At 35.8% G+C, this 25,392-nt stretch overlaps 1 pseudogene; it reads right to left on the reverse strand.

The window, feature by feature from the left end:
- Nucleotides 1–475: 475 nt before the first annotated feature.
- On the reverse strand, nucleotides 476–12,985 carry LOC143690389 (uncharacterized; annotated as a pseudogene).
- Nucleotides 12,986–25,392: the final 12,407 nt, after the last annotated feature.

Below are 25,392 nucleotides of genomic sequence, written 5' to 3' on the forward strand. Positions count from 1 at the left end.
TTGATTGGAGAGGTTCAAGGAATTCAGATCCTTATCATAGATAGAACAGATATCCATCAAACCTTTATTGATAGCTCCTGGTTTGGAGGAATGTGTTAGGAATGGTTTCGAGGCATAGGGGGAATCACAAGAAAGTAGAGATGGAGAGAGGGCTGGTGAAAAGGGGAGTTCAGAATATGTTTCTCTGTGATCAATGGACTGTAACTTTCCTTCAGTGTTGAAGAAAGTTACTCTTCTTTGAAGAAAGAATGGTCTTGGTTTCTGGGACTATAGGCCTATTCACAGATGTCAATTTTCTGACATCTGATGCAGTTTTCTAAGGTCTAGTTCCAGCATGAACATAAATATATTGTTTAGAGGAATTTTCACCTCAGAAGTCTGAAAGAATCAAGACTAGTACATTAAGAAATGTAATATGTCTTTATTCCTTTCCAGGCTGCACAACCACTGTGGCTGGTCCCTCTTCTACAAAGGCTCAGAATTTCAGCGAGTCTGTCAAAAAAAAAAAAAAACCCAAGAAATAAATGGTAATTTCTACTTGGGTTGGCTCCTCAGTTTCAACTTTTGCTTCTAGCCATAACTTCTCCCCCATGTTCAGTGGCAGGATATGGGCAGATAAGATTGATTTATGTTCCTTTTGGGAAACCTGATGCTTCTCTGAGATTTGGGTTTGATTTTTTATCAGCCAAACCTTCGCTTTGCAGGGATGAAGCTCAACATCGAAGCTGAAATAGTAACATCCAGACATCCTGCAGGTAAAGACTCTCATGGCTTCCTTCAAGTCCCTCTGGGCATTGGACAGAACCCCTGTGAAGACAACAGCCTGCCCGGCTTCCCAGTGAAGGCTGACCTTTCTCTCTGGGAGCAGGGCATTGTGTTGGTCTGACTAGCAGTCCCATAAATCCCTTGTACATCGTGGCCCCAGGTGACCCTAGGAAGAATGGAGAACAATTAATGAGAAGCTAGCATCTCAGTGAATCCTTTTAGCCACTCAGAATTCATTTGATTTCAGGGCTTTGAAATCATACAAGATAGTTTTGAGACATACTGATTTTCCATTTTATTCTTTATGGATCTTGCTATCTGGAGTTATATCAGCTTCAGTTCCCTCTGCTTCTAATGGAGACCTCAGAGAACAATATACCTTTTTACTACTGCATCTTTTTACTACTACATCTTGGTCCATATATTTACCTTTCCAAAGATCACATATTCCAAGTATATCACATATGCTTGGCTTGACCATGACCATTTCTGTACCTATATGGTTATAATTATTGGCTCCTTCTCTGAGCTTTAAGGCTTTGGAGGTTTTCCCCAAGTTTCTCTGATTTCTCACTAAATCCACTACTCCTGCCAGTTCTTTTTGTTGCCCAATAAATATAGCAAGCAGTGACCAGGGTATCAGTTCAACACTATCTCCCTGTTGTAAATTAATTGTAAGAAACATTGTTTTGTTACTATAGCATCATTTTTAAAACATGAGTTTTAAAAGTGAGTGTGAGTTGAGAAAACCTTCTCGACCAAAAGGGGGAAGAGTGAAATGAGACAAAGTGTCAATGGCTGAGAGATTCCAAACAGAGTCGAGAGGTTATCCTGGAGGTTATTCTTATGCATTAAATAGATACCACCTTGTTAGTCAAGATGTAATGGAGAGGATGGAGGGAACTGCCTGAGAATGTAGAGCTGTGTTCCAGTAGCCATGTTTCTTGAAGATAATTGTATAATGATATAGCTTTCACAATGTGACTGTGTGATGGTGAAAACCTTGTGTCTGATTCTCCTTTTTACCTTATCAACAGATGAGTAAAACATATGGAATAAAAATAAATAATAGGGGGAACAAACATATGGAGTTTTCAAACACTAGCATTTCAAACACTTAGATTGAAATGCTAGTGATCAATGAAAGGGAAGGGTAAGGGGTTTGGTATGTATAAATCTTTTTCTGTTGTCTTTTTATTTCTTTTTCTGAATTGATGCAAATGTTCCAAGAAATGACCATGATGATGAATATGCAACTATGTGATGTTATTGTGAATTACTGATTATATTTGTAGAATGGAATGATCATGTTAGGATTGTTTGTGTTTCTTTATTGTCATATTTTTTAATTTAAAAATTAATAAAAAAGTATAAAAAATTAAATTATATAAACCTACTATCAAATAATGATTAAAAATAATGGTACTTAAAACTTGCTGATTATTTATTACCTTTTCCTGTTACCTGGAACTTATACAACACATATATGTATATTTGTTACTGCACATCACCTCCCAAATCTGTGCTCAATGATGTCATGTCAGTAGCTTGAAATAGGCTGTGGCAGGGTATTTGTACTACCGAAATTGACAAATGCTGCCCAGTTGGGATGTAATTTATTGTTTTGTTGATTGTCTAGACTTAAAAAAATAATGGAAAACATGTTCAATAAAGACTAAACTTAAAAATCGATTGCATCTAAAAAAAAAAATGTTTTGTATTTGTAGCCATCACATTGTAAATAGCACAAAAATGAGGAATAGTTCTAGTATGTGCTGGTTTAAAACTGTTGTGTACCCCAGAAGAGCTATGCTATTTAACTTTCATTCAATATTGTTAGTGGGATCTTTTTGATTAAGTTGTTTCCATGGAGATGTGACTCACCTAATTGTGGGTGGGACCTATTGTTAGATGGTTTCTGTGGAGATGTGTCTCCACCCATTCAAGGTGGGGTCACTTACTGAAGTCCTTTAAGAGGGAGCATTTTGGAAAATGCTTTAGACTTGACACAGACAAGAGACCTTTGGAGATGCTCCTGGGGGAGCTATTTTGGAACGATAAGCCAGGAGAGAAAGCTAGCTGATGTTGCCATGTGCCTTCCCAGCTGACAGAGAAACCCTGAACATCATCAGCCTTTCTTGAGTTAAGGTATCTTTCTTTGAATGCCTCAGCTTGGATACTATTATGGCCTTAGAATTGTAAACTTGCAACTTAATAAATTCCCTTTTTGAAAACCATTCCATTTCTGGTGTATCACATTCCAGTGGCTTTAGCAAACCAATACACAGTATCTGAGAGCAATTATCCAATTTAACAAAGAAGTTTCTCATGTCATTGACAAATGAATGAAGTTTCTTCATTTTTTCACTTTTGTTTTACTCATTAATGCAAAACAAAAATCAACTGACATTCAGGTAGGAATTACACTTGTCAGTTGCAAACTTACATTGTCTAGAGATAGAAGAATTAAGTTAAAAAAATCAATGAAAGCATTCTGGGAGATTCAAGGGTCCTAAGAAGTTTGCAATAAAGAGTCTTGTATATTAAAAAAAAAAGTGGGTGTGAGTCACATATCATATTCTAGCTGTGTGATCTTGTCCAGTTACTTAAACTTTCTAAGTCTCTGTTTCATAAAACTCAAAAGTGAAAAAACCATACCTTCTCATAAAATTATTACGAGACCTCAGTGAGGTAGTGAGGAAATAATCCAGGTAATTTTACTTACCACAGTATCTGAACAACACCAATCCTAAATGAATATAAACTTTTGCTTTATTTCTGTTGGTTTCTAACTGAGATTAGGCTTTCTGCTCCCTCTGAAAATTCAGAAAAATGTAACAGCAAAGGCATATAATTTTGTTCATTGTCCCCTGACTTGGATGAACGCATTTCCTGTTATGGGACTTTCGAAAGATTTTTAATCTAGCTATTTTTTTTTTTTTGAGTCTCAGTCTTTTATCTGGAGATAAGTGAGAAAACAGTTTGCCAAAAATTTAGCCTCTTGAACCATAGGCAGAACACCTCTTTGATATCCAGTAACTATAACTTTAGAAACAAGAGAACCCTCACAAACATATAAGCTTCTCTGAGAAGCTTGTCTGGCCCAGCCTCACTCAAATGCAGGCAGGTAAATTCACTTCTGAGTCAACCTTAAAAGGGGAGTAGGATACCTTTAGGTCTTCACCACCAGTGAGATAGGGGTATAGGATGAATTTTTCTGCTATACCCATGTGCTCACTGAGAGTGAGCCCACAGATAACCTGGTATTGGCCAGTTGATGTGGCAAATTCTGTTTCTCTGTTGGGGCTTTCTACCATGCAAAGGTAACCCAGATCCAGAATTCTGCTGTTCTAAGTATTAACTCTGCTTCAGAGCCCTTCTTAACATCTCTTCTGTCTATAAACCAGACTCTTCATATATAAAATTGTGAGCCCAGAAAGAAATTGACTTTTATCTTCTCAACTGGATTAATGATTTAGGCTAATGATTACTTTTCAGATGAGCATTTTCTCCAGATTCTGAGACCATGATGATAGTGGTATGCCCAACCAAAGAAAAAAAAGAAAAAGAACAATTCAAGCCAGAAGAAACTGATTTTTTTACCTGGTCTACCAGAAGGTCCCATCTCTCCTGGGGGCTCCATAGGTCGTGGAGGCCCAACACATTCTACTTGCTCAATTACCATAGTAAATACAGATATGGCCAATATCCAGAGAACTGGAATGTAAAAATAAAAAGGAGTTATTTGGGAGTAGAAACTGTGTTGTCAGTAGAATTGTCCTGGAAAAAGATCATTCATTGACTTTAAAAATACCCACATCAAATTTTAAGTGGCAGTTTGCTGATTTATTTAGCAAGTTAATTTTTTGAACTTCCGTACTTTCTTTGATTTTATTTGTCATTCCACTCATCATAGTGTAGCATATACTTTTTAAAAAGAGTTTCTCCATTCTGTGCTGTGAATACTTGTATTCATTTATCTTTCAAAATGTGGTAATTTATGCATGTTTATTGAATGATTAAATTATTTATAATCATAGGAAAATAACATTTTGAAGTTTCAAGTGAGTTTGGTACTATGATGAACATATTGGTTCATGAAATACTCATAGCCATCCAAGGAAGAAGGTCTCAGCAGTCTTTTACAGATGAGAAATTTCATATGCAGAGTGGTGATCTGACTTATGGAAAGTAAGAGGCAGAGATATGATTTGAATGCATTTTGTCTGTGGCCAAGAGTTAGGAAATATGGAAGAAATGCGATATAGATAAGAAAAAGAAACAGTAGGATAGAAGGCACGACTTTCATTAATTGATTGGGCTGTCAGGGGAAAGTGGTCAAGACCTGGACCTTTGAATGTAGCAAAGCAGGAAAATGCTTTCCTAGAACAGCTTTAGTGGAGTGCTGTAATATTGTACTATTCTCGAATGAGTGAAAGAGTAGATATCCTGAGTCCCTGCCTTCTCACCTCCTTAAACTCTCACGCTTGGCTTTTCCTTTTTCCCCTTAACCAAATAGTAGTATGGGAGCTCACAGAAAGGGAGAGGCCAGGGTTATGTACCATTCACTCTAGTGTTTCTCCTTTCCCTCTGAAACATAAATCCCCAGGGATGAAAGCCCTGGAGTCTTCAATCCTTTATTAGGGACTCTCTACCTGCTATATCTGTTTGCAGGTCCTTGGATGAAGAAACTATTCCTTCTCATCCTCTGTTAGGCTCCCACCTGGTCATTCTCATGTAGAACATTTGTTTCTTTTTGGGGTGCAGTGATCTTGATTGACGAGCACCTGTACAATCTAGAAACTAAGCCTAAGCATTGGTGCCCTATGTGGGTTCACCCTAGGGAGAATTTATTAAATCCTGTGAACTCAACTTTTAAAGTATTATACTTCATTTCTGAATTCCATTCTCCTTCACTCCCTCCCTTCTTCTCTCCATCGAGCTTTTCCACACGGTAAGTTTAGGTTTCTTCTCAACATAGTGAGCTCAAAGGAGTGGTATTATTTGCAGCTCTGAGTTGCAAATATAAGTGTTCCAAGTGACAAGAAGCAGGAAATAGAAGCTAGGGCCTCATGAAGCCAGAGGCTGGAAACGGGTATGTCATTTCTGCTATATTCTATTGGTCAAAGCAGTCATAGAGCCTGTCCAGATTCAAGACCCAAATTTTCTTTGGTAGCTGTGTCAAAGAATTTCTGGACATCTTTAACCCAATGCACATTCTCTATACATTCTTTTAGGAGGAAGTGTCTTGGAAGCAGCTTCTGATTTCCACATTGCCTTAAACACCCCAAAATACAAAAAAAACAGAACACAGTAGAGATATTATAAAAGGGAGAACAATAAATTATCTTAAAAGGATTACCTGACACATACATAATAGAGGTTGAAGAATTTCCCAGGGCAATCTGGACATGATGTGGTGAGAATTAGAGGGATATGAGGAGTAAAGAATATGCTGCTATAGGAGACTTAAACACATCATAGAAGGACCAGTAAAAACTTTAGAAAGTATCTGAGAACCAGACTCATTGGAATGAATTTTAATTTGAGTGCTGTGTGAGACAGAGGTTATAAAACTTGACCTTCCAAATTAAATCAAGCACAAAATAGAAAAACTTTTAATCCAATATTACAAACCATAAAATAATTAAGGAGGTTATGGAGAAAATTAACAGAGGACAATGAGAGTGAATAAGGGGATAAAGACAAAGGAATACAGAAAAAGTGCTTTTAAAGGAAAAGCAGTCAAACAAAGAGTCACAGTGGCACACACTGGAAAGATGATCAGAGTCAGAGACAGAGATGGCTATAGACAAAAGTAAAGGGGCTCAATAGGTTCTACACTGTTCCTTTGTTTGGGTTATAATAACAGCGATAAGATGGAATGCCATTCTTCTAATACAAAAACGGGTTTAATTCTCCTAGACATTTAACAGTACACTTACTTGCAAATTTCATAATTTCCCAAGGTATCATAACTTATGGATGAAAAGTATTTTCTGATGGCTGACTCCTTACCTGTCCTGTTTCTGTTTCTTTTGGTGATTTCAAAGGTATTGTCAAATTGACATTTCCGCTGAATATTAACTTTTCTGATTTCACCTGACTTGGGGCTACTGGTATACTTAGTATTTAATCAGTAGGAAAATTGTGTCAGTTTACACTGAATCTAAAATGTTTTTGTCTATTTACCCTGATGACCATGACTTATTCTCTTAGCTAATGAACTTTGGAATTTTTTCATACTTTTAATTTTGAAATTTTTGAACAACATCAAAGTTGTAAAAGTAGTAAATAGAATTTCCAAGTACCTTTTATTCAACTTCCCATGATAACATCTTCATTTAGCATACTATAGTCATCAAACTTAGGAAATTGACATTGACATGATTTACAGACTTTATTCAGATTTCATATGCTTTTATATGCACTTGTAATTTTGATTTTTGTTTGTTGTCTTAGAATTCTATGAAAATGCCTCACAAGTATAGATGCATATAATAACATCCACAATTAAGGTGAAGATATTTCATCCTCCTAAAGAAACTCCGTTGTATTATTTTTTGAACTCACACCTTCCCCATCTCTAATACCCATCAACCATTGATCTGCTATCTATCACTATAATTTTATCATTCATATAAAGAATAATATATAAATGGAATCATGCAGTATGTAACCACTTGAGATTGGCTTTTTTTCACCAAGTCCTTAATCTCCTTCTAAGCCGATACATTTATCTGGTAGCTTATGACTTTTATTACTGAGTAATATCCCCTTGTTTGAATGTTCCAAAGTGTGTTTATATGTTCATCAGTTGAAGTACATTTGTGTTATTTCTGGATTTGGGGCTATTACAAATAAAGCTGCTATGAACATCCATTCACAGTTTTTTGTGAACATAAGCCTGTTCTTAGAAACTGTCAAACTGTTTTCCAGAGTGAGGATACCATTCTACTTCCTCACTAGCAATATATGAGAACTCCAATTGTTTTACATCCACAGCCACACTTGATACTGTCAATGTATTTTATTTTACCTCTTTTAATAAAGCCTCATCATGGCTTTAATTGCATTCCCTAATGTCTAATGATGTTGAAAATTTTATTTACCATCTATATATCCTTTATAGTGTAGTATCTGTTCAAGTCTTTGTTCGTTTTCTAATTGGATTTTTTGGGTTTCTTACTATTGAGTTTTGAGGGTTCTATCTCTATTCCTGACAAAGGTCGTTGGTTGAATATGAAATTTAAAATATTTTCTCACAGTCTGTGGCTACTTGTTTCATTCTCTTAACACTGTCATATAGAACAGAGTTTTAAACTGTAATGAAGTCCAATTTATCAATGTTCTCATTTACAAGTCATGCTTTACGGTGTTGTGTCTAAGAACACTTTGTCTATCCCTAGTTCATGAAGGTTTTCTCTAATACCTGTTTTCTAAAATGTTCATTCTTTTTTATTTTATATTTTCCTTATGTCAGACTTACAATCACCCATTTCTTAAAGGACTCTTTGTCCCTTTAACTAGTGATTGGTTTCTAGAAACCAAAATCTGGACACTGGATGTGCTAATAGCTACTGGAGCAGCATTGCTTTAGGATCCTTAAGTGAATAGAGCTAGGAAATGTATGTTTGTATACTAATCAGTGTATACACACATATTTATAAATATTCCTGTATCTATCAACCATTCTCTCTATATTAAAATAAACATGAATTCATACTGATGTCTCTGACTTAGTCCAGCATCACAGGGTTTAACTACCAACTCATGAGAAATGTGTTTCCTGTTATTGATAACTATTTGTGTATTTGTTCAACCCTGTAGTTTCCAAATTGCTAAGCTATAGCCCTTGAGTAACAAGTTTGCCAAATAGGGTTCACTGTTTATGTATAGTTATTCTTGTAATTATGCTTACAGTATACTGTCAAATACTATTTTTCAGTTCTTTTTTTTTTGTATACCCACTCCTTTCAGTGCTGTTAATTATTTGCAATACAATTGAATATTTATTGATCACTGTATGAATTTCATTCTGGTAACCCGCAACACACATTAATATTTTGCATTTGTTTTTTTGTTTTTTTTTCTTTATTAGAGAAGTGGTGGGGTTACAGAAAAATCATGCATAAAATACAGGATTGCCATATACTACCCCATTACTAACACCTTGCATTGGTGTGGAACATTTATTACAATTGATGATAGCACATTTTATAATTGTACTATTTAAGTCCATGGTTTAACTTAGAGTTCACCATTTGTGTAGTATAGTCCCTTGGATTTTTTATTTTAATTTTTATTCTTTTACCTTATTATTATCTAACATTTCCCCCTTCCAATCATATTCAGATACATATTTCAGTGCTGTTAATTGCATTCACATTGTTGTGCTACCATCAGCAATATCCATTACCAAAACTTTTCCATCATTCCAAACAGGAACCCTGTATATTTCAAGCTTCAACTTCCCATTCTCTATCCCTACCTCATCCCCTGGTAACCTATATTCTAGATTCTGACTCCATGTGTTTGCTTATTCTAACTGTTTCAAATCGGTGAGGTCATACAATATTTGTCCTCTTATGTCTGGCTTATTCCACTCATAATGATACCTTCAAGATTCATCCATGTTATTGCATGTATCAAGACATCATTCTTTTTGTGGTTGAATCTTATTCCATTGTATAAATATATATACCCTGTGTTCTTTATCCGTTCATTAGTTAATGGACCCTTGGGGTTGGCTCCCTCTTTGGGCAATTGTGAATAATGCCACTATAAATATCATTGTGCAATTATCTGTTTGAGTCCATGCTTTCAATTCTTTGGGACATATAACTAGTAGTTGGATTGCTGGGTCACATGGTAGTTCTATTCTTAGCATTCTGAGGAGCTGCAAACTGTCATCCACAGTGGCCGTACCATCTTACATAGCTGCCAGCAATGAATAAGTGGTCTTGTTTCTCTGTGTCCTCTCCAATACTTCTTCTTTTTTTTTAATAACAGCCACTCTAGTGGATGTGAGATTATATCTTGTCGTGGTTTTGATTTGCATGGTGAGCATCTTTTCATGTGCTTTCTGGCCATTTGTTTATCTTTGGAGGGAGCCTATTCAAGTCTTTTGCCCCTTTTTTAATTGGGTTGTTTGTCTTTTGTTACTGAGTTGAATGATTTCTTTACATATTCTTAATATTAAACCTTTGCTGGATATGTGCTTTCCAAATATTTTCTCCCATTATATAAGTTGTCTTTTCACATTCATAATAGAGTCCTTTGATGTGCAAAAGTTCTTAGTTTTGATGCGGTCTCATCTATCTATTTTTCCTTCAGTGGTTTGAGTTTGGGGGGGGGGTGGAATCTAAGAAACCATTGCCTAACACAATGTCCTGAAGATGTCCCCTTTGCTCTTCCAATAGTGTGATGGTTATAGCTCGTATGTTTGGGTGTTGTATCCATTCTGAGTTGATTTTTGCATGTGTTGTGAGGTAGGGGTCCTCCTGCTTTTTTGCAAATAGAGATCCAGTTTTCCCAGAACCATTTGTTGAAGAGACTGTTCTTTCCCAGTTGAATGTTCTTTACCACCTTGTCAAAAATCAGTTGGCTATAAATGTGAGGGTGGATTTCTGAGCTCTCAGTTCTATTTTATTGGTCTGTATATCCATCCTTGTGCAGGACTATGCTGATTTGATTATTACAGCTTTGAATAAGTTTTAAGATTGGGAAGTGTGAGTCCTCCAACTTCATTCTTCTTTTTCAAGATGGGTTTAGTTATTTATACCCTTTAGACTTCCACATAAATTTTATTATTGGCTTTTCCATTTCTGCAAAGAAAGTTGTTCGAATTTTTATTGAGATTGACATCTTAATGATATTTAGTCTTCCAATTCATAAACACAGAATGTTCTTCCATGTATTTAGGTCTTCTTTAATTTCTTTTAGCAATATATGTAGATTTCTGTGTTCAAGTCCCTTCCATCCTTGATTAGATTTATCCCTATATATTTGATTCTTCATTTATTTGCACTAAATGCTATGGTGAGTATTTCTCAGGATGTTCCATATACAGGATCATAGCATCTACACATACGGAAAGTTTTACTTCTTCCTTTCCAATTTCATTGCCTTTTATTTCCTTTTCTTTCCTAATTTCTCTGAAAAGAACTTCCAATACAGTGTAGAGTAACAGTGGTGACACTGAGCATATTTGACTTGTTCCTGCTCTCAATGGGAAAGGTTTCAGTGTTTCACCATTAAGTAAGATGTTAGCTGTGGACTTTTCACATATGCCCTTTTCATGTTGAGAAAGTTTCCTTCTATTCTTAGTGTTCTAAATGTTTTTATCAAGGGGGGTATTGCATTTTGTCAAAAGTCTTTTCTCCATCAATTGAAATGATGGTGTGTTTTTTCCCTTCATTCCCTTAATGTAATGTATTATGTCGATATTATGTTGAACAAGACTTGCTGAGTCTTGAGCCAAGGACTGAGTCCTGGAGCTCTCTACTCTGCCAACTTCCCTGGATAATTTTTAAAATTTATTTTAAAATTTTATTTAAAGATTTAGAATATCATTCTATCACTTTTGACAGTCATATTCACTTGATCATGTATAATTCTTTTAATATGCTTTTGGACTCGGTTTGTTAGTGCTTCATTGGGGGGGTTCCAACTATATTCATAAGAAATATTGGTCTGTAGTTTGTTTCTTGTGATATCTTTATTTGGCTTTGGTATGGGGGGTGATACTAGCCTCATAGAACGAATTAGGTAGTTTTCCCTCCTCTTCAATTTTTTTGGTAGAGTTTGAGCAGAACTGGAGTTAATTTTTCTCAGAGTGTTGGCAGAATTCCCCTGTGAAGCCATCTATCCTGGACTTACCTTTGTAGGAAGGAATTTGATTACTGATTCTATCTCTTTACTAGTAATTGGTTTTGAGATCTTCTATTTCTTCCTGAGTCAATGACTAATTTATGTGTTTCTAGGTATATGTCCATTACATCTATTTTAACTTACTAGGTTATCAGGTTATCTAATTTATTGCCATCTAATTGCTCAGAGTATCCTCTTATAGTCCTTTTTATTTTAGTGAATTTGGTAGTAATGTTGCTCTTTTCATTTCTGATTTTTGTTATTTGTATCCTGTCTCTTTTTATCTTTGAAAGGCTAGCAAAATGTTTGCTGATTTTAGTGATTTTTTTAAAAAGCCAACTTTGGGTTGTATTCATTCTCTCTGTTGAATTTTGTGTTCTCTCTTTCATTTATCTTTACTTTATTCTTTGTTATTTTCTTTCTTCTACTCATTTTGGGTTTAATTTGCTTTTCTTCTTCTAGTTCTTCCAGTTTTGAGATTAGGTCTCTGATTTGAATTCTTTCTTCTTTTTTAATTGTAAACATTTACAGCTATAATTTTCCCTCTCAGTGCTGCCTTCACTGCATCTCATAAATTTGGGTATATTTTCATTTTTCATTCATCTCAAGATATTTTCTAATTTTGCTTCTGATTTACTCTTTAACCCAGTGATTGTTTAAGAGTATGTTATTTAATTTCCACATATTTGTGAATTTTCCACTCCTCCCTCTTTATTGACTTCTAGCTCCATTCTGTTGTGGTCAAAGAAGATACATTGTATAATTTCAAGATTTTGGAAAATTTCAGATGTGTTTTGTGATGCAATATATGGTCTATCCTGGAGAATAATTCATGTGCACTCGAGAAGAATGTGTGTTTTGTTTTCATTGGGTGCAATGTTCTATATATGTCTATTATATGTCTATATATGTTTTATAAATGTCTAGTTGGATTAGTGTATCATTCAAGTTCTGTGTTTCCTTATTGATCTTCTGACTAAATAGTCTACCCATTATTGAGACTGGTGTGTTAAAGTCTCTTACTATTAATGTAGAAAGGTCAATTTCTGTCTTCAAATTTTCTTCATATATTTTGGGTCTAAGCTGTTAGGTGCACATATATTTGTGTTGTTATATCTTCCTGTTGAATTGTCCTCTTTATCAGTATATAATGACCATCTTTGTTCCTCATAACTTTTTTTACTCAGTCTCTTTTATCCAATATTGGTATAGCTACCCCAGCACTCTTTTGGTTTCAGGTTGCATGGTATATTTTTTTCTATCCTTTCACTCTCAACCTACTTGTATATTTGACTTTGATACGAGTCCCTTGTGGACCGCATATAGTTGGACCATGCTTTTTACCCATTCTGCGAATTCTGCTTTTTGTCTAGAGATTTTATCCCTTTACATTTGCAGTTATTATTGCTAATATAGGGATTTCTTCTGCCATTTTGCTATTTAGACTTTGTAAATATTAAACGTTCTTTTTGTCCCTCACTTCCATTAAAGCCTACTTTTATATTTATTTCCTTTTTTGGAATGTTCCATATTGAGTGCTTCTCATTTCTATCTAGATTTTTTTGTTTGTTTATTTTCCTTGTGATTATCATGGGGTTAAAATTTAACATCACAAATATATAACAATCATATTTGATTTGGTACCAACTTAACTTCTATAGTATGCACATATACTTTTCTTTGTCTGCCCTGCACCCTATTTTTTGTACTTGTTGCCATTTATATCTTTGTACATTGTATGCCCCAAAACATAAATCTATCATTACTTTTATGCATTTGAAGTTTAGCACCTGTAGGAAGTAAGAAGTGGAGGTGCATAAAAAAAATACACTACAATAGTACTGGAATTTATAATTACCAAAATGGTTGCCTTCTCTGCAGGTCGGTTCTCTTCTTGCTGCTTTAAATCATCGTCTTGTGTCCTCTGCTTTCAGTTTGAAGAACTCCTTTTGCATTGCTTGTAGGGTAAATTTAGTGGTGGTGAACTTTCTTGACTTTTGTTTATCTAAGAATGTCTTCATCTCTCCCTCTTTTTTTTTTTGTATGCTGCATGGAGGGGTCACATTTCATTCTTTTTTCCATGTGAGTATCCCATTATTGCAATACCACATGTTGAATTTTTGTTTGTTTTTGTTTATGTGTTTGTTTATTTGTTTTGTTTTGTTTGGGAGGACTGCATGGGACGGGAATCAAACCTGGGTCTCCCGCATGGCAGGCGAGAATTCTACCACTGTCTCCCTCGTTTTCGAAATAGAACCTAGCGAGATATAAAATTGGCTGACAACTTTTTTCCTTCAGCACTTTAAGTGTTTTACCCACTGCCTTCTTGTTTCCCTGGTTTCTGTGATAAATAAGCACTCAATCTAATTGGGACTGTGTCATACATAATACATTGTTTTTCTCTTGCAGACTTTAGAACTCTCTCCTTGATCTTTGCAATTTTGTAGTGCAATCAGTGTATTGTAGGTTATATATTTTTTCTTCATGCTTACCCTGTTTAGTGTCCTGTGAGCTTCTTGTTTGTTTATAGTCATGTCTTTTGCTAAGTTCGGGAAGTTTTCAGTCATTTATTTTACTATTCCCTCTGCCCCTTTCTCTCTTTATTCCTCTCTAGGACTCCCACAATATGTATATTGGTGGACTTCGTTGGTGTCCCATAGCTGTCTAAGGTTATTTCCACTTTTCATATATCTTTTTTTTTTTTCTGCTCCTCAGCCTGACTCATTTCAAGTGTCTTATCTTTCAAAGTTTACTGATTTTGGCTCCCTCCAACTCCAGTCTTCTCTTGAAACCCTCCCAGGCATTTTTCATTTCAGTCATTGTGGTCTCCAACTCCAATAGTTCTGTTTCGTTCTGTTTTAAATTTTCTCTCTCTCTTCACTTAGACTCTCATATTATTTATTCATTGTTTTTCTGAGAGCCTTTGGTTCTTTCTCTGTATTTTCCTTCATCTCCTTGAGCATTTTTAAAATAATTTTTTAAAGGCTTTGTTCAGTATGCCCACATCCTCATCATCTTTGTTGGTTATTTTCTGTATTTTTATCCTCTTCCTTTGCATGGGCCATTTTTTCTTGTTTCTTTTTTTGTCTTGTACTCTTTCATTGCACAATAAAAGTACAGTATTGCACACTGTACATTTTTAATATTTTTAAATGTTAAGTCTGGGATTTAGCACTGGGATGTATGTCTTTTTTGACTTTGTAACCAGAGGTGATAAAACAGATATTTTCTTGTGTTTCAGCCCTTCTATCAGGAAGGTCTTCCCAAGCCAAATGCAGTATGCAGTGTTTCCTTGTCCTTCTGGGCCTCTGTATTTTCTTAGTTGTTGCTTCTTAGCTGTTTTGGGGTTCCCCACTTTACAGGAGTTTTATTGTTCTCTCTGTTTCTCAGGAGACAGACCTCCATCTCCTGTGTATTTGAAAGCAGCAGGCCTTTCCCCATACTATAAAACTCCTTTCATTGTCTCATGCTGCTTTTACCTGGAGGGCAAATTCTGGAAGGAGTGTTACCTGGAGAGGATTTTCCCAAGTCAGTCTTTCCCAGCCAAAACAAGTCTGGAACTAAAGAAGGGGGCACAGACTGGCTCCACTGTGCCCTGGGAAGGGGATCAAGAAGTGTGCCAAAAACTTTTCCATCAGCTCTCCAAAGTTATGCTTTCCTGGCCTGTTCAGCAAATGCAGCACTTCAACTAGCCATCCCCTATAATTCTGAGGAAGTGCTGCATCTTTAAATGTCCATTGTTTCAGCCTCTGTCCAGGGCCAGGTTGAAACAATGGCTGCATGTTGCCTTTTTCCAGAGCAGGTTGAAGCAATAACTGCCCTCAAAGCTGGGACCAGGCAATCTGAATCTGCCTATCAAAATCTGTGATCAGTGATTGGCAATGCTCACCCCTGTTCTTGGGAAAGAGGATTACTATGTCCCTTTCTGTCACCAGCACCTTCTGCAAGAATTTGGTATATGCACCAATAGCTGCTGCTTGGAGATAGCAATTTACTGTTCTTTAACGCAGTTATCTGCTTTTTCCTCCTGTTCTTCCCTGGATGCTGCACAGTTTTCTTTTGCCCTCTGGAGCTTCAAAATAATTGTTTCAGACAGTTTATATCTGTTTAATAGCTATTTTGGTGAAAGGACTGAGTCATGGAACTCTTTACTCTGCCAATCTCCCTAGAACTTTCCTGGTTAATTTTTAAAATATATGTATATCATACAGTAAAATGTATCCTTTGTTGTATATCATTCTATGGCTTTTGGCAGTCATATATCAACCACCACTAATCAATGTGTAAGTGATGAGTCTAGGTTCATTTTTAGTTTTTGCATATGCTCATCTAATTTTTCTAACACCATTTGTTCGAAAGTCTGCCCTTTCTCCATTGAATTGCCTTTGGAAATTTGCCAATAATTAATTGATTATCTTTCTGTAGGTCTATATTTACCATCTTTTCTTTCCCTTTAATCATGTTTTTCTCTCCTTTAGATGCTACCTTGGTTATTCTAGCTTAAAAGTAAGTCCTGAAATCTCATGCACTAGAGTAACTTTCCAGAAACCTACAACCTCCAGGTGCGTTCCTGGACCAGATAAGTCCTGAAACCTAGAGGGCCCAGCCGCTCCAGAACATCAGATAGTTTCATCTCCCTACCCCATATTAGTGACAGACCCTTCCAACATGAAAAAGTTAGAATGGTCATAGCCCAAACACCCTTAAAGAGAGGGAGGGAAAGATCAAAGGTGATGGTGGAGCTATATGGAGAAGATGCAATTTAACAAATGAATATGAATGCTGAATCATCAAATTGATATCTCTTTTAGTCTCCAGTATCTTAGAGCAGCTAGAAATAAAAACCTAAAATTGTGAGAGTGTAACCCATGTCAAACTCTGAAATATATTCTACAACTAATTGTGGTGCTGTGCTTTGAAAGTTATTGTTTTTTGTATATATTTTATTTTTCACCAAAAAAAAAAGAAAGAAAAAAGTCAATCATGGTGATAAAACAAATATTTATTTCTTCTAACCTCCTGTATTCTGGAGCAGCTAGAAGGAAAAATCTGAAAGCATCATATGGTAGCCCATGACAAACTCTGGGGTTTGTCTTGTAACTACTTGTTGAAGAGTGCTTTGAAAACTATAACTTTTCAATTTCTTTGCTTTGTATATATATTATACTATACAATAAAAAAAGTTATAAAAAAAAGTAAGTCCTGAAATCTGGTATTTTGATTCTACTATTTTGCCCTTTTTCTAAATTATTTTGGTTATTCTGGCTCCTTTGCTGAGCTTTTGATTGAGACCACATTGAATCCATGGAACAAACTGATGGAAATTTACATTTTAACAATGTTGAGTCTATCAATTTATGAATATAGTACACCTCTTCATTTATTTAGATATTTTAAAATTTCTTTCATCAAAGTTTTGAAGTACCAGTCTACCAATTCTGCAAATATTTTGTTAGAATTATTCTTAGCTATGATCGTTTGGTACTATCTTAATTGGTTTTGTGTTAACTTTCAAATCTGGTATGTAATAACACAATTGATTTTTGTATATTGGCCTTAACCATGTAAACTGAAATGATGCCAAACTCGCATCCTTGTTTTGTTCTTGATCATAGGGAGAAAGCATTCAATCTTTTATTATTCAGTGTGATGTTAATTGTAGGTTTCTCCTGGACACTCTGTATCATGTTATGGAAGTTCCCTTCCATTTCTTCTTCTCACTTAAGGAGTCCATTCAACCCCGTCTGGGTTTCTTCTACCTGTGCTCCAGACTGGAACCTTTCTCTAGGCAAGACCCTGGGGCAATCCTAGGACTTGCTCATTGTTACCATCTCTCAGGGATCATTGTCCTTCACTGTCTGCTGTAAACGCTTTAAAACGACTGGTTCATATATTCCCTCCCCTCCTCTTAAACTATTTTTTGCAGTAGCATATATACAACTTAAGATTTTCCACTTTAACCTTTCAAGCACACAGTTCAGTGGTATCAATTACATTCATGGAATTATGTTACTATGGCCAACAGCCATTACTCATATACTTTGTCTCTTCAAACAGGAACAGTGTACTCATTAAGCACTCACCATTCCTCTCACCTCCTGACTCCTGGTAACCTGTAATCTACTTTCTATCTCTATGAATTTGCTTATTCTAGGTATTTCATATAATCTAGGTATTTCTGGGAGATCATACAATATTTGTTATGTCTGACTTATTTAACTCAACATGATGTCTTCAAAATTCACACATTTTGTGACATGTTCCATAACTTCATTCCATTTTATGGCTGAATAATATCCCATTGTGTGAATATACCTCATTTTGTTTATCCATTCATTTCCTGGGCACTTGGGTTGCTTTCCCCTTTAGGGTATTATGAATAATGCTGCTAGGAACATTGGTGTACAAATATTTGTCCAAGTCCCTGCTTTCAATTCTTTTGGGTATATGCCAAGATGTGGGATTGCTAGGTCATATGGTAATTCTATGTTCAACTTTCCAAGGAACCACCAATCTGATTTCTGCACTGGCTACACCATTTTACAATCTTCCCAACAATGTATAAGCATTCTAATTTCTCCTCACCAAAAATTACTTTCTGTTTTCTAAATAATAGCTATTCTAGTAGATGTGAAGTTTTGGTTTGCATTTCCATGATGACCAATGATGTTGAGCATCTTTTAATGTTTATTGGTCATTTGTATATCTCCTTTGGAAAAATCTCTTTTAAAGTGCTTTGCCCTTTTTTAATTGAGTTGTTTGTCTTTTTGTTTTCAAGGTGTAGGATTTCATTATATATTCTAGATATTAAAACCTCTTCAGATATATGGATAGCAAATATTTTTTCCCTTTTAGTAGGCTGTCTTTTCACTTTATTGATAATGTCCTTTGTAGTAAAAGGTTTTTAATTTTTATTTTATCTATTTTTTATTTTGTAGCTCATACTCTTGATTCATAACTGAGAAATCACTGCCAAATCAAATGATATGAATGTTTTACATTATATTTTCTTCCATGGGTGTGATGGTTTGAAAGGATGTATGTCCCTTAGAAAAGTCGAGTTTTAATCTAAATCCCATTTCATTAAAGCAGAATAATCCCCATTCAATACTGTATATATGAAACTAATCAGATCATCTCCCTGGAGATGTGATTTAATCAAGAGTGGCTGTTAAGCTGGATTAGGTGATGACATGTCTCCACCTGTTTGGGTGGATCTTGATAAGTTTCTGGAGTCCTATAAAAGAGGAAACATTTTGGAGAATGAAGGAGATTCAGAGAGAGCAGAGAATGCTCAGCATCATGAAAACAGAGAGTCCTCGAGCCAGTGACCTTTGGAGATGAAGAAGGAAAATGCTTCCCAGCGAGCTTCATGAAACCGGAAGCCAGGAGAGAAAGCTAGCAGATGATGCCGTGCTCGCCATGTGCCCTTCCAGCCAAGAGAGAAACTATAACTGTGTTCACCATGTGCCTTTTCACTTGAGAGAGAAACCCTGAACTTCATCAGCCTTTTTGAACCAAGATATCTTTCCCTGTATGTCTTAGATTGGACGTTTCTATAGACTTGTTTTAATTGGGACATTTTCTCAGCCTTAGAACTGTAAACTAGAACTTATTAAATTCTCCTTTTTAAAAGTCATTCTCATTCTGGTATATTACATTCCAGCAGCTAGCAAACTAGAGCAATGGGATACAAGATTTTAGCTCTTAATTCAGCGTGCCAGCACCACTTGTTGAAAAGATGACCCTTTATCCATTGAAATGCCTTTATTTCTATGTCAAAATCAATTGACTATATTTGTGCACGTCTTATTCTGAACTCTCTATTCTGCTTCACTGTCAATTATTTTGCCAGTAACATACTGTCTTGATCACTGTAGCTTTCTAGTTGGGTATTGTCAGTCCTCCAACCTTATTCTCATTGAATATTTTGATGGCTTTTCTGGATCTTTTGTTTTTCCACATGAACTATAGGATCAACCTATTAATTGATTCACAAAATAACTTGCTGGGATTTGAGTTGGAACTGCATTAAAACTATAGATCAACTTTGGAAGAACTGACATCTTCATAACATTAGGTCTTCTTATGTATATGGAATATCCTATTTGGATGTTATTTGATTTCTTTTATCAGTTTTATAATATACAGCTCTTGTATATATTTTGTTAGATTTATATCTTGGGAAGTATCTTTTTTGATGCTAGTATAAATGTCTTTAATTTCAAATTTCGATTGTTCACTGCTGGCATATAGGAAAAAAAGTTAACTTTTGTTGTATATTAACCTTGTATCCTACAAACTTGTTTTAATCGCTTATGAGTTCCAGGAGAGTTATTTTTTGTTGTTGATATTGTTAATTATTTGGAATTTTCTATATAGTTAATCATGTCATATCATCAGTGAACAGTTTTATTTATTCCCAATCTTTATACCTTTATTTCCTTTTCCTTTTTTTTATTGCGATAGCTAAGACTCTCATTCTGATGTTGAATACGCTGGTGAGAGATGACTTCCTTACTTTGCTCCCAATCCTTGTGAAGGTTTTGGTAGATTGTGTTTTTCAAGGAATTTCTTCATTTCATCTAATTATCAAGTTTTTGAGCATGGGGTTATTCATTATATTCTTTTATTATCATTTTAATGATCATAGGATATGTAGTAATAGTGCTGCTTTCATTTCTGATATTAGTAATTTGTATCTTCTATCTTTTTCTCTTGGTTAGCCTGGCTAGATATTATCATTTTATTGAACTTTTCAAATAGACCAGCTTTAGGTTTCATTATTTTTCTCTATAATTTTTCTGTTTTCAATTTTATTTTTTTCTGCTTTAATTTTTACCATTTCTTTTCTTATCCTACTTGGATTTTCTTTGCTCTTCTCTTTCCAGTCTCCTAAGCTGGAATTTTGATCACCAATTTTAGATTTTTATATTTTTCTAATACACACATTCAATGCTATAAATTTCCCTAAAACAGAGTTTCTGCTGCATTACACAAATTTTGATAAATTATTTTAATTGTCCTTTTCTTCAAAATATTTTTCTAAAACATATGGAGCTGTATTCTTATATTTGGACAGTTTGTAAAAGCTATAATTTTTTTTAACTTTTTTATTGTGAAATATAACATATATACACAAAAGCAATAAATTTCCAAGTACATTTTTTTTAACACATAGATATAGAACAGATTTTAAAGCTTGGTATGGGTTACAGTTCCATGATTTTTCATTTTTTCTTCTTGCTGTTTCAAGACACTGGAGACCAACAGAAATATCAATATAATGATTCAGCAATCTCACTCATTTGTTAAATTCTATCTTCTCTTTAAATAACCTAATACATAAAAGCAATGAATTTCAAAGTACATCACAACAATTAGTTGTAAAACAGATTTCAGAGCTTGGTATGGGTTACAATTTCATAATTTTAGGTTTTTATTTCCAGCTGCTCTAAGGTACTGGAGGATAAAAGAAATATTGGTATAATGATTCAGCACTCATACTCATTTGTTAAGCCCAAGCTTCTCTGTATAACTCCACCATCACCTCTGATCTTTCTCCCACTCTTTAGGGATATTTGGGCTATGCCCATTCTGACTTTCTCAGGTTGGAAGAGGCTATTGATAATATGGATAGGGGGATGGAATGAGTTGATGTTCTGGGAGAGGTGGCCCCTCTGCATTTCAGGACTTATCTGGTCCAGGGACCTATCTGGAGGCTGTAGGTTTCTTGAAAGTTACCTGAGTGCATGGAACCTTTATAGAATTTTATATATTGCCTTAAATGTTCTTTAGGGTTGGTTGGAATGGTTTTGGTTGGGGTCTGGCAAGTTATAAGTAGCAATGTTTAACTGAAGCATGCGTAAGAGTGACCTCCAGAGTAGCCTCTCGACACAATTTTAACTCTCTCAGCTACTGATACCTTGTTATACTTCTTTTCCCCCTTTTCGTACTGATGGCTTAGTTGATTCCATAGTGTCAGGGCCAGGCTCATCCCTGGGGGTCATCTCCCATACCACCAGGGAGACTTTCATCTCTGGATGTAATGTCCCACGTAGAGGAGAGGGCAGTGGTTTCTCTTGCAGAGTTGGGGTTAGAGAGAGAAAGGCCACATATCAGCAACAAAAGAAATCCTCCATCAGTAACTCTTAGGCATGCCTATAGGTGGCTAAGCTTCTCTGTTAAATACATAAGCTTCTCAAGAGCAAGTCTCAAGATCAAGGGCATGGTCTATTGATTTGGGTGTCCCTAATGTTTAGCACAGTATCTGGGGTTTCCCCAGTGGTAAGATTTAGTAGTTCCATAATTTTTCTCCCATCCTTCAAGGGACTTTGCCAATACTTTTTTATTATCTGTTTAATATACTCAAGGATGTATCCAGGCATTCCATTAAGCTATACAGGATTAAAGGCTCTCATTCTTATTCTGGGCTCCCTGAATTTGGATTGTTTAATTGATCTATCCATACAGGTCGAGTTAAATTATATGCTACAGAAAACTTAAGTTCTGGACATAATAAAACTTTCTTCCTTTGGTTTCAAAGAGTAGGTGAAGTTCTAAAATACAGGCAATGTCTTCCTTGTCCCTGTATTCTGAATTACCCTAATCCCAACCCAGTTAGCTTCATTCTTACCTCTAAATGCCAGGTTATGCATATATAAAACAGCCCCTCAAAATCCAGAAATAACAATTACCACTATGGACTAAATGCATCTACTTTAAGAGCTTACAGCCTAAGCCCCAGCTTTCTTATAACTATTTTCTAAATGAAATAATACAATATTTGCTCTTTTGTTTCTGGTTTATTTTGTCTCACCAAATTTCCCAGTTTCATTCACATTGTTGCATGCCTCAAAACTTCATTTCTTTTTGTAGCAGCACTGTGTTTAATCATAAGTTTACACCATCATTCACCAATCTACATCTCAGTCAGTGCACCTGTCATGGTCAGGTTCATGTGTCAACTTCGCCAGGTGGTGGTGCCCAGCTGTCTGGTCAGGCAAGCGCTGAACTATTAGTTGCTATGAGAACATTTCATAGACTTAAGTCGTGATTATGTCAGTTGTAGCCACAGCTGATTGCATTTGTAATCAACTAAGGGGAGTGTCTTCTTCAATGACTGATGCTTAAACTAATCAGAAGAAAGCTTTTTAGGAGGATTCAGAAGATACAGTCTCTCTTCCTGCTTTAGGTGATGAACCTCTCCCGTGGAGCTCGTCCAGATCCTTCATTGGAACCACCAGATTCATAGCCAGGCCTACAGATTTTGGACTCTTCCATCCCCACATTGCCCAGCCAGCTTCTCCTGAGAGTTCATTGGGGAACTTTATTGGAGTTACCAGCTTGTCACCTGCCCTATAGACCTTGGATTCTACATTTGCACAGTTACATGAGATAATTTTATAAATTTTACATATACAGATATCTCCTGCTGATTCTGTTTCTCTAGAGAACCCTAGTTAATACAGTATCCTTCAGCCATCTCCATCTACTAGGCCTCATGTATAATGTCCAAAGTCAACAGTCCATCAACACTCTCGATTTTAGATAACTTCATTTTTCTCAAGAGAAAGATAGCCAAAAAACACACCCTAACCAAATATAAAATTCAAACCTCCCCCTAGCTTTTGTCCCTCCCCACCTTTTGTACCCCTGGTATTGCTGTGGTGCTGTTGATGTTTTCCTATTAAACATAGCCCATGGCATGCAATAGCATTTTCCCTCTATAACCCGAATTATACACTCTTCGTATAAGATTCACACCATTTCAGTAATTCATGCAAAAACTTAATTATATTTGTAGTGTTAATTGCTGAGACACATGAGTCTATACAACCACTTTCAATCATCTTCACCTTCAATATGCTAATATTATAGACCCACAAATGAACCCCCTTCACTTTTGTCTATTCCCTTACAATTAAGTTCAAGCTCATTAGCAAACTGTTCACCCATCTCAATTTCCTGTGTATCTCTAGGTCTCCAATATTCTGTATTATAAGCCTCTGATTTTACCTTTACCGAGGTCATAAAAGTTGAATCATAGAGTACCTATCCTTTTGCATCTGCCTTATTTCACTCAGCACTATGTCCTGAAGACTCATCCATCTTATCATGCGCTTCTGGGCGTCATTTCGTCTGACTGCTGCATATGTATACACTACATTTTGTTAGTTCATTCATCTGTTAATGGACATTTGGATTGTTTCCATCTTTTGGCAGTTGTGTATAGTGCTGCTCTGAACATCAATGTGCAAATGTCTGTTTGTGTCACTGCTTTCAGCTCTTTTTGGGTATATATCAAATAGTCGTATTGCCGGGTCATAGGGCAACTCAATATTTAGCTTTCTGAGGAACTGCCAGGCTGTCTTCCATAGCAGCTGTACCATTATACATTCCCACCAGCTGTGCATAAGTGTCCCAATTTCTCCACATCCTCTCCAACATTTGTAGTTTCCTGTTTATTTAATAACAGCCATTCTTATAGGTGTGAGGTGGTTTCTTGTTGCAAAATATTTTTTAAATTTCTCATAAGTCTTCCTTTTTGACCCATGTGTTATTTAGAAGTGTGTTGTTTAATCTCCATTTTTTTTTCTAGCTGTCTTCTAGTAACTGATTTCCAGTTGATTCCATTATGGTCTGACAGCATACGTTGTATGATTTCTATTCACTAAATTGATTGTAGTGTATTTTGTGGTCCAGGATGTGATCTCCCATGGTGAATGTTACATATAAGCATGAAAATAATGTGAATTCTTCTCTTGTTGGATGAAATATTCTATAAATATCAATTATATCCAGTTGATTGATGGTGATGTTCCATTCATCTTTTTATTCCTACAGATTTTCTACCTGGTGGATTTGTCAATAACTGACAGAGGGATATTAAAATCTCCAACTATGACAGTCCATTTGTCTATTTTTCCTTGCTGCTCTATCAGTTTTGTCTCATGCATTTTGATTGTCTGTTATTAAGCACAAACAAACTGAGGACTGTATATCTTCCTAGACAATGAACTTCTTTATCATTATGTCATGTCCTTCTTTATACATGATAATTTTCCATTTTCAGAAATCAGCTTTGTCTGGGATTAATGTAACTACTCCAGCTTCTTTTTGACCACTGTTAGCATGTGTAGTAGAGTCAATTGTCAACTTGGCCAGGTGAATGTGCCTAATTTTATTGCTGCAGACTGAGCCAATGGTACGTGAACCTCATCTGTTGCTAATTACATCTGCAGTCAGCTAGGAGACATGCCTGCTGCGATGAATGATGTTTGACTTAATTAGCTGTTGCTTAAATGAGAGAGCTCAACGTAGCACAGCCCAAACAGCTCAGCATATCTCATCTCAGCGTTTGCAGCTCAGCCCAGGCATTTGGAGATGCAGAAAGAAATCACCCCAGGGGAAGTTGTTGGAACCCAGAGGCCTGAGAGAAGGCCAGCAGAGACCATCCTGTGCCTTCCACGTAAGAAAGAGCCTCAGTGGAAAGTTAGCTGCCTTTCCTCTGAAGAACTAACAAAATAAATCCCCTTTTATTAAAAGCCAATCCGTCTCTGGTATGTTGCATCCGGCAGCTAGCAAACTAGAACACATATCAATTATACCTCTTTTTAAAATTTGTTTAATGGTTGTCCTATAGTTTGTGATATCTGAAGTCCATTTTCAAATAACCCTACACTGCTTCATGGATAGTGTCGGTATTTTATAACAGAATAATCCCAATTTTTTCCTCCCATCCCTGGCAACAAT

This window comes from Tamandua tetradactyla, chromosome 7, assembly GCF_023851605.1.
Source record: "Tamandua tetradactyla isolate mTamTet1 chromosome 7, mTamTet1.pri, whole genome shotgun sequence".
NCBI classification, from domain to species: Eukaryota; Metazoa; Chordata; class Mammalia; order Pilosa; family Myrmecophagidae; genus Tamandua; species Tamandua tetradactyla.